This window comes from Macrobrachium nipponense, chromosome 1 (assembly GCF_015104395.2).
Source record: "Macrobrachium nipponense isolate FS-2020 chromosome 1, ASM1510439v2, whole genome shotgun sequence".
Lineage (NCBI taxonomy): Eukaryota > Metazoa > Arthropoda > Malacostraca > Decapoda > Palaemonidae > Macrobrachium > Macrobrachium nipponense.
This window is the reverse complement of record NC_087200.1, coordinates 40701952-40718518: the sequence shown is the minus strand read 5'-3', so window position 1 is coordinate 40718518 and position 16567 is coordinate 40701952.

The following is a 16567-nucleotide window of genomic DNA, read 5'->3' as shown; positions in this document are numbered from 1 at the left end:
AAATAGGTGTACTGTATTTTGACTTTCAAAATTTAGTCCATCTGGCGAGTATTAAAACTTCCTATGGTGAACTATTAACATATAGAAATAATAAGATTTGATTTTACACCTGCTCTTTGCAATACCCACGAGCAAAATACGCCCTCTCTCTCTCTCTCTCTTAAACCTCTGTCAGCACATGAAGCCCCTCGCTTGCTATATTGTGTCAATAGGCCTTCATCGGCCACTTCAGGGGAATTTCTCAATCAACTTGTTCAGTCTTCATCGCTGAAAATAATGTACTGTAGCTACTAATACAGCATAAAAATTTATTGATTTTTTAGCATGGGCAGCTAGTCCTCTTTTCCTTGTAATGAAACCGTCTATTCTACATCTATGTTTAAAGCATAAATACAATTACGAAAGAAACTTAGGTTTTTCTCTTTTATCTCTAGAACTATTTAATGCTGTTTTTTTTTCTTCTTCTTCTTTTATTTTCTTTTCTTATTTATCCATCGCAGTTGGTGTGAAGAAATTACTTGTGTCCCCCAAGATTTTAGTGACCAAGTCGTTTTCTTACAAGAAAAAAGACCCATTTTCTTTATAGCTCGACGTTAGGCCTGAACAAACTTTGAGAGTAACACTTCATTTTAAAATACGAAGGTATTAGTTTGTCTGTTAAAACAGGAATGAAGCTAAAATGACGCAGGTTTTCCTTAGCATACCAAAAATACCATCATAGTCTATTCTGCTGTCATGGTAGCATACTCAATGAATTTATCATTAAGTTAGTCCGTTAGTAGCTTCCATTGCTCTTTGATTCTAGTTCCACTTCAGATTTGAAGAGAAAATGATTAGCGGAAAAGCCTACTAAGTAATAGTTTTTTTCTTTTGGTGTAATTTTCAAGCAAGAGTTTAGATTCCTTTGTCGCTTCTGATGTAGGCTAATATGTTAATGTTTAAAGTTTGTTTATATCTATATATATATATATAGATATATATATATATATATATATAATATATATATTATATATACTATCTAATATAAACACACTCGTGTTGTCGTGTAGCTAAACTGCAAGCTTGCACGCACACACCCACACTATATATATATATATATATATATATATATATATATATATATATATATATATATATATATATATATATATATATACATATATATATGGGGATACAATCCACAATGAAGTAAACTCCTTCTGTAGTTTAAAATATATATTTCTTGTACAGGATTAAAGCTTTCGACCATCAGCTGTGGTCTTGTTCACTAAAATGTAATATGTTACCTCAAGGAATTGACAGGTAGGAGCACAAACATTTGAAAAAAACAATAACGGTTATGTAACAAGCTAGTTTGTATTATGAATAATCAGGCGGTTGAGCCCTCGTCCTTTCCAGAATTCGTCTTGATCTTCGTGGGGGAATGTTTCTATTGTCAACTGTTTGTTCTATGCTGGTTGGGTGGTTTTCGGAGAAAAGACCTGGGTAGAGTAAACAGGAGAGGAAGCAGCATCATCATTGGCACATATATTCCTAAAGTTTGAAATTTTTCCTTTTCTACATATCTCTTCATAAATAGCTGTATTTTCTGTAATTCCATATTTCCTGCAAAGGTCTCGTTTAATGAAATTAAAGTCCCTTCTACTACCCGTCTCAAAGTCCTGTCGTTACATGCAAAAACAACCTTTGTACCTTTATAATTTATTGCGTGGTTTTTCCCATGTATGTTGCGCAATTGCACTGTATGAACTTCCCCTTCTGCAAGAAGCAACGTGTTCTTCCTTTCTCTTACCAATGGAACGTCCGCTTTCTCCCACGTAGCATTCATTGCAATCAATGCAAGGTAATACATATACTCCTACATTCTCTCTATTACCTGGGTTATTTTTAATGAGTTTCTTCTTGATTGTACTGTTGTACTGAAAAACTATGTTGAAGCCGTTCTTTTTTCCTTTAAGCTGCCTAGGAAATTTATTAAGTTCTCTATTATAAGGAAGAGCAAGAGATGCCTTAAAATCTGCCTTTTCAGTTATATCATGTGGGGCGTAAAACATCGACCTAGCTTTAGATAGAGACTGTAATATAAAAAACTTTGGGCAACACAGTTTAGTAAAATATAACCAAGAAATTTATTTCTGCGTCAATGAACTGGGGATCACATATTCAGTATGCTCGAAAAAACCAATTGGTTAAAACGTGTGCTTTACTTTAGGTTCATGATATGAAAAGTAATGAATATAAGTGTTTGTGTGGTTGTTCTTCCTATACATGCTCAATTTAAAGTAACTACTCACTGTGTCTCTATGAACTACAATATCTAGAAAGAGAAACCTATTTTCCATTTCCTTTTCAACTGTAAATTTAATAGAGGGCAAAAATCCATTAAGCAACTCTAAAAACCTATGAAAGGCTTCCTCGCCGTGTCTATAAACAATAAAAACATCATCTACATACCTAACCCAAATTTCGGGCTTAATGTCTTCCGGTAGTGTGTCAAGGTAAACCTTTTCGAAAAATTCCATGCATAAGTTAGCCAATATAGGGGAGAGAGGTGAGCCCATCGAGATCCTGGATTTTTGTTGATAGAACGGACCATTAAACTCAAAAATTGTATAGCCTAGATATAGTTTCTTTATTCACGAACGTACCACTGAGTTTCGTGCTCGACAACTTGAAGAAATTAGTCTCAGATAATATTTTTAAGCCACCTATGCACATAGATAAATTTTGTGATTTGATTAACATGGGTTCGCGCCCGGGTCCAGGCAAGTCTATTATCGAGAAAAAAATTCACCTTCGGCTAAGCATATATGAAAATATATTAATTCTGAGGTAGAGTGAATTAGATATTAAACGGACATTGTAGCTCGATATATATATATATATATATATATATATATATATATATATATATATATATATAATAGCGGAGCCCCCCGTCTCCTTTATTCATTTTGGTAGCAAAAGCCATAAGCGGCAGACACTGGATTTTGGTAATACATTTTCCCTCTCTCTCTCTCGACAGCCAACAGCTCTTTTCTTTCTCTCAGTACCACATCCCCACGGATGGATATTCTCATCCCCTCTCACCTAGCAACTGAAATCTAACACATTTCCACAACCAGACACTCTGAAAATAGCATCTTATAGCTGATACTAATCTAGCAAAAGGCTTTTTTCGTTCAAACACCACTAATAACGGAGCCCCCCGTCTCCGTTATTCATTTTGGTAGCGAAAGCCATGAGTGGCAGACACTGGGTTTTGGTAATGCATTTTCCCTCTCTCACTCTCTCTCTCTCTCTCTCTCTCTCGATCAATCGACAACAAACAGCTCTTTTCTCTCTCTCTCTCTCTCTCTCTCTCTCTCTCTCTCTCTCGACAGCCAACAGCTCTTTTCTTTCTCATTCTCTCTCTCTCTCTCTCTCTCTCTCGACTGGCAACAGCTCGCTCTCTCTCTCTCTCTCTCTCTCTCTCTCGCCATACCTCCCCTCCATTTCATTAGGTCATCAAATCAGAGTCGTGAACTTACAAAAATATATATTTATTTAAAAGCAAAGTATTAATTGAATAACCGTAACAGTCTCTATGGTTCTGGCTAATTACATGCTATTATGAATGGACATAGCTCGTACAGACGCACGAATTCGCACCCATCGTTCACGCCCCAGGGAACTGCTGGAAACCAGTTTCAAAGTTACCTCTGACAAACGCCCCTTAACGACAGACGATCGTTGACCTGCTTAGGTAAGAATCACACCACCTCAAGACCTATCAGCATTTCTATGCTGAGATGTTCTCTGCCTCCATGGAAAGCTAAAAACGATGATTTCCAATTTCTGAGGAATGGCTAAGCACGTGACATACAACAATGTCTCATACATATCATATCATATCATATTATCAGTCTTTATTTTTTACAGCAGCTCGGCCACCATCATGGCTAACTCCTGCCTAGCCACAGGTCAACTAAAACAGCTCATATATATATATATATATATATATATTATGTATATATATATATATATATATATATATATATATAATATATATATATATTATAAAGCATATTCGGCCGGCTCATTAAACACAAAATATAATGGTAATAACTGTACGTCTCTGGCAGCACAACGTAATGTCTATCACATATCATCTCGAAAAGCCTCAACCAGGGCAATAATAACAATTGGGTGTAGAAACTTTTCCCCATCTTGAATTTCGAATCTCCCTTTTTGTCTGCAACTGCAACTGCACAGACTCACGAAACACATTGTAGAAAGGCGAAAAAATGTCTCGCAGTGGAAGACATCCAATGGCTCCCATAGTCCAAAAGCGCTGTAGAACCCCGTAGACTCATAGAAACTCTTGTATGTGGGCAAACGACAGCAACATCTCTGCAACGGCTGGTGGGCATCTTGCTAGCATTGGGGAACGATGTTTATGGTGTATTTTAGTATGTCAGTCAAGTCATCGGTCAACTAAAGAAGAATTAACCCCAGACAAACTTCTATCAAATAATGACCTCAAAAATTCCCAGAAATACTAACTGAATGTCTCCCAATTAACCCCATTAAATATGACCACTGAACTAATTTCCAACTCGTGAAGGAACTCCATAGGATCACTAAATCATAAGTCACTATCATAACCCCGCAAAAAAAAATGTCAAGTTCTCCAACTCAATTCTCCAAATTCATACATTAGCACACACCTCACCCAAAACTCACAGAAACTCCACGGACTTCTGTAATGAACCCGAGAATAAAACACTTAACAAGCCCAGACCCGAAATTATCATAAAAAATGTTCTCTCAAGCTCTGATAATTCAACAACACACAAAATCAGTAAAAACTCTCCAATGTCTAACAGCAAAACCCCTTTTACTGCTCATATAATTAATTTCAATGAGACATAATGTCCAACGCCCTTCTATGTAATTCACAAACCCCAACAAATCATATCTACCGTCCAGAAATAGAAATGCTATTTAAAGCTCAACCCCAATTACATCTCTCGTAGGAAAAGAAAAAAAAGAAAAATAATAATAACAGCAATAATAATATGTGAACTTTCCCCATCACACAATGTAAATAATATACATAACCCGGTGTTTTCCCCATAAATGCGATATGTATCGTTATGAAATTTTGCCATCGCAACTTTTCCATCTATCAGACACGGCCGGAAATAATCCCCTTACGCAGATACATCTCTGTGAAATGCCAAAAATCAGCATCTCTCAGAATAGTGCAAAACTCTGAGTAATCAACACTAGAGGAGAAGAGTCAGCAACTGGACACGTAACAGTATTGTCAGCAAGAATCCACCTGCGGACACATCAGACTTGCAACTTCAGAAACCCATGATTCTCAAAAAAAAGTTCTATACTGACACCACGTAAGCACATTTCACAAAATTATCTCCAGGATATGACTAAGGTGCTCAAAAATTGTCCCAAAGACATAACTCTCCCAAATGATACTGCCCAATTATATAAAAAAATTATCACCAATTCGGGATAAAAACTACGGTAAACTCACAATTCAGTAATTATATGCCACCAAAAATAACCCACTGGTGAATATAAAAAAAATGCGACATCTCCATAGAATCACAATGCAGTAATGCCACTCACCTCCAATTAGTCACGAAAGCAAAAGAACCACAGAACCCCTCTCTTGGCTCGTAAACCCCCAGAAATTCAACTCCAAAAATCATAACCACAAAAAAAAAAGTCACCACCAAAGATTAATGCCATCCCCATGTATCACCATATTAATAATAACACCACTCCGGTGATAAAAATATTTCCCTCCATTTAATTAATAACCCCATATCACCATATTCTCTCTATCTTACCAATAATCATATGTGGAATAAAAACAAGTCTCCAAAAAAGATTATTACACTCCAAGCAGGATAATCAAAAACGAAACTCCATCTCCAAAAAAAATGCACTCAAGTATCTAACTAATACACTCAAAAATATTGTTCCATCTCTCCTCATAAATGTTTCTATTTGCAACAAAAATGGCTGCAAAATAATTGAACTAAACATAGCTCTCACCACCATAGGCCTAAACTGTGGAATATTTCCCCCCCCCCCCAAAAAAAAAATATATATATCAAATGGCCAAAATATTATATCTCCAATTCTCCAGGAAAATAACTCAATGTTATAGTCAAACCTATAAACTCTCTGTTTAGCATAACTGCTGAGAAAGGCAAAATCTTGGCAAATAAAATTGTCCAGGAAATTCCAGAAAAAATCACCAATGTGCCATAACTCATTATAACAAAACTCCAAATTCAAAGTGTCTAGGCAAAGACTTCCCCATATGCACTACGGCATAGGCCACTAGAAACTTAACCAAGTTTCCCATCTCTGGCAAAATTGCAACAAACACAATTGTGCAAGAGGCCAACAATTTCTGGAACCCAAATATCCAGAAAAAAAGATGTAGTGCCATAACATATACATTCAAAAATGCAAAAATTCTCCCATAAATCTCTCTGCAGCATCAAACAGCTGAAATTATAAACACATTCCCGAACAATGACTCTAGTCACGAAGTGAGATATTAAAATTTCACACAAACTGGAGAGAAAAATAAATTCAAACTCGCCCATGATAAAAAAAAAAAACTTACGTCAGCAATGGCTAACGTTTAAAGAGGGAAAGAAAAAATCAATGGCACTGATAACTTTTCCTGTGACACCTGTAACATCTGTGACTCACGTAGACTTCAAGCAATTATCTGCTGAACTCACAAAAAAAGGAAAACCAAAAAAATGTGTCGTTAGTTCCTCCCATTTTCACAAAAAAAAACAACTCCACCCTTAATAATCATTACGACACCCATTTTAGTATAAAAAAATTACCACCAGTATCAGAATTATCAGTATAAGAATTCGCCAGTATCAGTAGTATCACCAAATATCAGTGAATATCAGTACTCGCCCAATATTAGCACTCGCCAGTATCACCAAAATTAATACTCACACATTCACCAGTATCAAGTATCAGAATCACCAACTATCAGTACTCGCTAGTATCACCACAATTGCTATCATCAAATTCACCAAAATTCACCAGAAACTGTTATCACCACCCATAAAAATCATTGGCACATTCCACAAAAATTATTAACCCATGAATTCTGACAGAATCCCCATAAATATCTCAAGTAATGATAATAATCCTCCGTGATAGTTCTCCTTAAAATAATCCCCCGTGATAATAATTCTCTGTAATAATTCTCCCGTCAATATCTCTAGTAAAAGCATTAATACTGCTATTTCTCCAGTATTTATCATTATTGCCACACCCCATAACTCACCACCAATCATCACCACTCAGCACCATTTTAAAGTAATCTCCACATTTCAAACAAATATCCATTAAAAAATAATCTCTGAATCCCCAGTTATAATTATGCCCTCTAACATTGCGTAAAAGCATTCTCCAAAGCATAAGGAAAACTTGCACCGCATTCATATGCATTTCATTTCCATTTTCTCTTCACTCAAGAGAAAAAAAAATCTTTCTATTAGAAACCCTACAGGCATGTCATATCACCCAGAGGTTATCAGCTGATTCCATGGCTTTGAACTTTCTTATTCATGGCCAAACTCGCCCCCTTACCCCGACATACACAAAAAAAAAGAGAAGTAGTTCACCCCCACTAAAAAAAAAAAAAAAAAAAAAAAAAAAGAGCTTCACCCTCCCCATCAAGCATTCTCCCATGAAAGACACTACTACCCTCCCCTTTCACTAGCCCCCTTGGTCGCTCAGCACAAATTGAGCTGAAATCATTAGAACGAGCGGGCGCTGTCTCCGAGGCAAAAAATGCAATTCAAGCAACCCCAAGAACTAAGTCGCATGTATGAAAACCATTCATATACACAAGTATGTATTAAAACAAAGACGAATGCGTCTCTTCTAAACATGCGCTAAGAGAAAACTTATCACTTTCTGCTACTTTGAGGGAAATAAATGGTAATCTGAAAAACACCAGGGCCTCAAAAAAAAAACACATCGTAACACTTATGCCTTCAAAGAAGAGAAAACCCGACCCCGGAATCTGCGCAATTACAAACACGCGAATCTCGTTGGCACAACGCACTCTGCAAACCGCGCGGCACGAAAGCACTAGCCGATCTTTCACTCATAAGCCAGACTGAGTCACTCATCTCAGCGGGCGCCTCGGGACGGGCGAATTTGCTGAGCCTAATAGAATTTCTTCCTCTCAGTACCACATCCCCACGGATGGATATTCTCATCCCCTCTCACCTAGTAACTGAAATCTAACGCATTTCCACAACCAGACACTCTGAAAATAGCATCTTATAGCTGATACTAATCTAACAAAAGGCTTTTTTCGTTCAAACACCGCTACCCACTACTAATAACGGAGCCCCCGTCTCCATGAGTGACAGACTCTGGGTTTTGGTAATGCATTTTCTCTCTCTCTCTCTCTCTCTCTCTCTCTCTCTCTCTCAATCCAACAACTCTTTTCTTTCTCATTTCTCTCTCTCTCTCTCTCTCTCTCTTTCTCTCACTATACCTCCTCTCCATTTCATTAGGTCATCAAATCAGAGTCCTGTACTTACAAAAATATACATTTATTTAAAAGCAAAGTATTAATTGAATAACTCAGATTCTTACAGGATGATTAAGTGGAATGATAACTCAAAGTTCAAATAACTCAGATATCCCTCAGTAATTAACAGTCTATTCAGTAATTAGTCAACACCATTTCACTCTTCTCCAGAATATAGTTCCCCTACCAGAATCACCTGTTCCCTCCACTAGAACCACTCATTTTCAGCCAGTTTCACTTCACCAAATAAAAGAAACGTTGGCAGAGCCATCCCGGCATCTGCCTTCTCTCCCCGTAACAGTCTCTATGGTTCTGGCTAATTACATGCTATTATGAACGGACATAGCTCGTACAGATGCACGAATTCGCACCCATCGTTCACGCCCCAGGTAACTGCTAGAAACCAGTTTCAAAGTCACCTCTGACAAATGCCCCAAAGGTAAGGATCACACCACCTCAAGACCTATCAGCATTTCTAAGCTGAGATGTTCTGTCTCCATGGGAAGCTAAAAACGATGATTCCCAATTTCTGAGGAATGTCAAAGCACGTGACACACAACAATGTCTCATACATATCATATCATATCATATTATCAGTCTTTATTTGTTACATATATAAGTATATATATATAGTAAAGTACACACTGCTATCTGTATAATAGCATATTATGTGTCTTTATTTGTTACATATATACTATATATATATATATATATATATATATATATATATATATATATATATATATATATATATATATATATATATATATAGTAAAGTTACACACCGTATCCGTGTACTAGAATAATATGTTATAGAAAGCTCAATAAAATTTGAAAAAAAATGTAAAGTTTTTATTTAAGCTTTCGGAGAGTACATTTTCTCCCTCTTTCAGAAAGAGTAATTAATATTACAAAACTGAAAACAACGGTCAAGGTAAAAGAAATAATATACAAACACATAGTTGTATCAGAATAACTGCCCTACAATGGTTTGCCAATCTTGTTTAATAACTTAGTTACACTAACTACATGCTTTGTCATAATGCATTACAGAAAAGGTACAGTTTAAAATTACTCTTATATTTATTTATAGCGTCAACATTTTGGATTAAAATAGATCCTAAAAGTTTTCTTTTTTCAGTGTTATTGGCAATCTTTATGTTTATCATTTTGTCCAGGATAACAATATGATTTTTACTTTGTCTGTGTTGAAAGAGGGTATTGTTTTCATCACCTTTCCTTAATGAGTAACGATGTTGTCTTTTTTTTCTGTCAAAATCAATCGTTTCACCTCTATATTTTTTATTACACTCTTGGCAGGGAATTTTGTAAATGCATCCTTGTGTTTTGTCTAAATTTTTAACATTATTTGTTATGTACTTTTTAACAGTGTTTGTCTTCTTATATACTGGGACAATGTTGCAAAATTTCAAATATTCCTTTAAAGTCCAGGGTTTTCTTTGGTTTGTGGTAAGACTAAAACACTACTATTATTACCTAGGAAGCTTCTTTTCTCCCTTGCCACATAATTTATTCTACATGCTTTAAAATGCGCCCTTTGAATAAAATTTTTATTGTAACCAAGTGCAGTGAAAACATTTTTTATATGATTTATTTCAGTCTCTAAAAGTTCAACATCACGAAGTTTGTACACTCTCAAAAATATATTCAATTGAGATTATTCTGAGCCGGATTTTTACCAACCCAGATATCATTTTTATCAATCTTAATATCATGAATTTTCAAAAAATTTTTAGAGCTTGCTGTGCTGGACACATCTTTCATTTTTAATGGTAGAGCGTACATACAGGTCGATGGTATGGCGATGGGATCCGAGTTGGGTCTTACCTTCGCCAGTATTATTATGTGCTCTCTGGAGCAGCGCCTACTGGATGATTGTCCATTGGCTTACCATCCCCTTTTGTATAGTAAATATGTCGATGACACCTTTTTACTGTTTAAGAATAAAGATCAAGCTGATAAGCTTCTCGAATATGCCAATAACAAGCACACTAATATTAAGTTCACGATTGAGTATGAAAAGGAAAACAAACTTCCTTTCCTAGATGTAATGGTTTTTAGACACGATGATCATTTTAATATTACGATTTTTAGAACGAAAACTTTCACTGGCATGGGTTCTAATTTTTTCGTAATTGTTTTTATAATTTTAAAATAAATTCCTTATCAACCCTCCTCCACAGGGCTTTGAGTATCACATCCGACTGGCACAATTTCCCTAATGAAATCCTCTACTTTCATCAGTACTTATTGACAATTGCTTTCCATCCAGGTTGTTTCACAAACATCTTTACAAATTTATGAATGATATTTTCCATCCAAAATGTGAAATACCCACAGTACCTAAATTACGACTATACGCAAGCATCCCGCTCATTCACGATAAAAATTTCTATAGAGAATATGGCAGATAATAGTTTTTTTTTTTTTTTTTTTTTTTACCAGCAATTGACCTAAAGCTAATATCTTGTAATCCAATGACCACAAGATCCTTTTTCAAATACAAAGAGACTCTTCACCCTCTGAAGACCTAGGAAGTCATTTACTATTAATTGCCCCAGATGCAACTTGGGGAAATATGTCGGATCCACCCGCAGATTGTTAAAAGTGAGATTGGATTCTCATCGAGGCTGAGTTATAGAACGTGTGCTAAATTACCAAGCCCAGAATTCTCTTGCATACGTGAACATCCAAAGAAATGTAAATTCGATGTTAATTACAAAGATTTTAAAATCATAGGCCGAACTCCTAACAACCAATTACTAGCAATTTTTGATTCGCCTTTTATTAAACAGCATGTCCCCACAACTAAATACTCAGACCATCTCAACACCTCAATACCTCTCGTGAGTTTAAGTCGAAGCTGAACCTGGCCCGAACTGTCAGCCGGTCTGTGCCCTCAGCACCTTTTGGTAAACTCTCTTCCTTTTTACTGTATTTATAATTTTATGTTGTATGTTAAAAACTTTTTATTCTTTTTTTTATTCCAAGTCCGTTTTTTAGTGTCCGTTTCTTTTATTATGTAGCTCTGACAACGGGACTAAACGTCTTGAAACGTCAGCAGCTGAATAAAGTACTTAGAAAGGAATAAAGATTTGTCCTTCCCCTCCGCACCAAATTGCTGTTTACCGGATTGATAGAGCCCACCTTCAACTTTCTATATTAGATATATATAATAATAATTATCTATATATATATATATAGATATATATATAATATATCATATATATATGGATATATATAGATATATTATATATAATATATATAATATATGATATATCTATATGTATATAGAATATAGTATAGATATATATATAAATATATATAATATTATATTATATAAATATATATATATATATATATATACATTACATACATTATAATAATATATAATAATATATATATATATATAATATATATATATATATAAATATATATTATATATATATATATATATTATATATTTATATATATTTATTATATATAAATATATATATATATAATATAATATATATTATATATATATATATATATATATATAATATATATTAAATACATATATACATATGTATATATATATATATATATATATATATATATATATATTATATATACATATATTTACCATATATATATATATATATATATATATATAGATATATATATATATATATTATATATATATATATACAGATATATATATATATATATATATATATATATATGATATATATATATATATATCTATATATCTGTATATATATATATATATATATATATATATACTATATATATATAATATATATATATATATATATATATATATATATATATATATATATATATATTACATCCAGTAAGATCTCGTGATCGAAAGGATGTATTACTTACAAGATCAGTGACAGGATCCGAAGACTGCTGGACTGACCACCGCCTGGTATACTCTTGTATTAGGATGAAGATATTGACTAAGAAGAGAAATGTGCATGCACTAATGCGACTGAAGTTTAACTTTGATTCATTTAAGAACGACTCCAATAAGCTTAAACTTCAGCGGTGTCTCGCTAATAAACTAGAACAGGAATATTCAACCAATATTGTTGATCACTGGAGTAAATTTAAGAATTCCGTAATCAGCGCATGTAAAGAATCAGTTGGTCTAAAGAAATACGAACATCAAGATTGGCTTGATCAGAATGATGCAGCTATCCAAGATCTTATTCAAAAGGCCAGAAAATATCTGTTTGAACATCTGAATGACCGAAAGTCTGAAACAAAGAAGAAAATACGATGCACAGCAAAAGCTCAGATACAAAATGCCACAAGGAAAATGAAAAACAAGTGGTTGACGGACAAAGCAAATGAGCTCCAATCCTTTTTTGACCGAAATGACATGAGAAGCCTTTTCAGTGGAATGAAAGCTATATTTGGGCCAAGTTCCCTTACATAGTCAAGACGGCACTGGACTCCTTAAAAACAATAATGAAATCCTGTCTCGTTGGAAAGAACATTTTAAAGAACTACTTAATAGAGACCCTGTGATAGACGAGGATGTACTACAACAACTCCCCCGTTTCCCACTGGATATGGCACTTGCAGTGGTACCAATTCTAGAGGAAGTGGAGTTGGCTATCTTCTCTACGAAGAACAACAAAGCTGCGGGACCCGACAACATTCCTGCCGAAATATATAAATATGGAAGAACAACCTTACATCGTCAAAAAGGGGACCAATCAGTTTGTGGAAATTACAGAGGAATTACCCTCCTGTCAGTAGCTGGAAAGGTCTTAGCAAAAATTCTTACAACAAGATTAACACCTCTAGCTGAGAAGATCCCACCTGAGTCTCAGTGTGGTTTCAGACCTACTCGTGGTACAACTGACATGGTTTTCTCGGCAAGGCAGCTGCAAGAAAAATATCGAGAACAACAAAAACCCCTTTACATGGGATTCATTGACCTGATTAAAGCTTTTGACAGTGTCAAGCGTGAGCTGCTCTGGGAGATACTATCTAGATATGGATGCCCACCAAAATTCATAAAGATCCTGAGGCTACTGCATGATAATATGTCAGTGAATGTAATGGCTAATGGTAGCTTTACTGAACCTTTCAAAGTTAAGTCAGGCGTAGAACAGGGTTGTGTTGCTGCTCCTACCCTGTTTTCCATATTTATAACTCTTGTTTCGCACCTCATTCAAGATGAATTGCCTCCAGGTATCTCCATCAATTACAGAACAGCTGGAGGATTACTCAATCTCAACCGGCTAAAGGCAAGAACTAAAGTCAATGTCACTGCTATTGTTGAGCTTCATTATGCAGGCGACAACGCTGTTTGTGCTCAAACTGAAAATGATCTGCAAATTATACTGAATGCATTTGCAAATGCTTACTTTCGTCTTGGAATTTCCATCAACATCAGAAAAAACCAAGTATTATATCAGCCACCTCAAATTCAAGCCATAAGAGTTGCACTTACTATAGAAATTAATGGAGAAGCTCTAGGAACTGTAGACTGCTTCCCATACCTGGGCAGTCATCTATCTTCAAATGCCAATATAGATGATGAAGTTCAATATCATCTAAGATGTGCTAACTCAGCTTTCGGAAACTACGCAAGAAAATTTTTGACGATCATGACTTGCGTGTCAACAGCAAAATAAAGGTAAATCAGGCAATAGTCCTACCTACCCTTCTTTATGGTTCCGAAACCTGGACAACTTACCGACGCCATGTTAAAGCCCTTGAGAAATTCCATCAGCGGTCCTTGCGAAACACCTTGAGAATAATTTGGGAAGACAGCCACACTAATGTAAGTGTTCTTGAAGAGGCCGACTGCCTCAGTGTTGAGGCCATTATAATAAAAAGCCAGTTGAGGTGGGCAAGCCATGTTGTCAGAATGGCAGACAGCCACCTTCCTAAGCAGCTCTTTTACTCAGAGATAAGTGACGGGATTCGAAATGTTGGAAAACCTAGGAAAGCATTCAAACACAGCTTAAAAGACAACTTAAAACTATGTGACATTAACTATAAAACAATGGAGACCGATGCAGTGGAGCGATCTGCTTGGAGAGTTAAAGTGAAAGATGGACTTAAAAATTATGCAGAGAACAGAAAGCAGCATCTGGAGAACCGTAGAGCTGGAAGACAAGCTCGTAGTTCCATCCACAGCCTCCACTCCCACCTAACAACACATGCCCCAATTGTGACAGAGTATGTGGCTCGAGAATTGGTCTCATTAGCCACATAAGAACCCATCAATAACGACATCCCAGAGCATTCATACTCGAATCGAGTGATAACCATGATGATATATATATATATATATATATATATATATATATACATATATATAAACATAATATATAATATATATATTATATCATATATGAAATACGAAAGTTCGAGATCTTTTATTTTTATTCATTATGATATCCTTCTAAGTAAATTACATATAAGGATAAGTGATAAAAAATTCAAAAGTGATGCAAGGTTCAAAGCATAAATACATAGAAACCTCGAACGTAACATACTGTCACTTGGAACTGAAATATAATGTAATACGAAATAAAAGTAATGCCTATCAATAATAACGCATATCAGCAACGATAGACAAACAAAACAAGAGTTAACAAAATAATCAGCGCGTACTTGTGTCAAAAACGTGCATGCGTTTCTTAATTCTGAACCAACGGTGCCTTCACCACTCTGTAGCACGAACAGAAAGCTAATCACTGTTCAAATGTCTTTGTCCCAGGTTGAACTGGTATTAACTAGATATAGAATACACACCGGGAAAGTTTTTACAAGGGCCCGCTTAAAATGGCCCAATAAGGCCCACTTGATCCTTAAATGTAGGCAAAGGAATCATATCGACGGTTTTAAACAAACAGGATCTTACATCTATTTAACCGTTTGGTTATTTACATCAATGTTGGCATGGTAAACATACGATGAAAATCTTAGAATCTCGATGCGACAGTTTAACTCAGTTTTCAATCACTAAGCAACCGAACTGTTTGAAATGGTTTTGAATTTTTTTATTAAAAGTTCATAACACACACACGCACACGCACACACACACACACACACATACACACACACACACACACACACACACACACATATATATATATATATATATATATATATATATATATATATATATATATATATATATATATATATATATATATATATATATATATAATATATATATATATATATATATATATATATATATATATATATATATATATATATATATATTATATATATATATATATATATATATATATATATATATATATATATGTGTGTGTGTGTGTGTGTGTGTGTATAATATATATATATATATATATATATATATATATATATATATATATATATATATATATATATATATATATTCTATTTACGTATTGCTAGATCTGCAACAAAACAATAACCTAGAAATACCGAATCGACCACTATAAAAATTCAATATCTGCAAGTAACAAACAACTTAAACCACAAGGATCTCAAAGAAAGGAATACTGAAATACCGAATTGACCACTATAAAGATTCACTATCTGCACGTAACTAACTACTTAGACCACAAGGATCTCAAAGAAGGGAATATTATCTTCAATAAGTTTTTCGATGTCACAGAGCGTAATCGAGCTCTAGCAACTTTCAACTTCATGAATGTGCGTTTGCAACACGCAGAGTTATCCGGTATTTGTAAGCCAAAAACCAAGTCCAGTCTTGCACAGGATAGTGAAGACTACCCAGTGAAAAATGCATATACATATTTTTTATATATGTTCTGTCATGTCTTTCTGTCCATGTAATTCAGTTTTTATTTTCATTATTTTGTGTTTCCCCTTCATTGTGGCTATTATTGACTAATTAGGTTATTTGCTTTCGGTTTCTTAGATTAAGGGCGGTAAATATTTACTATTAAA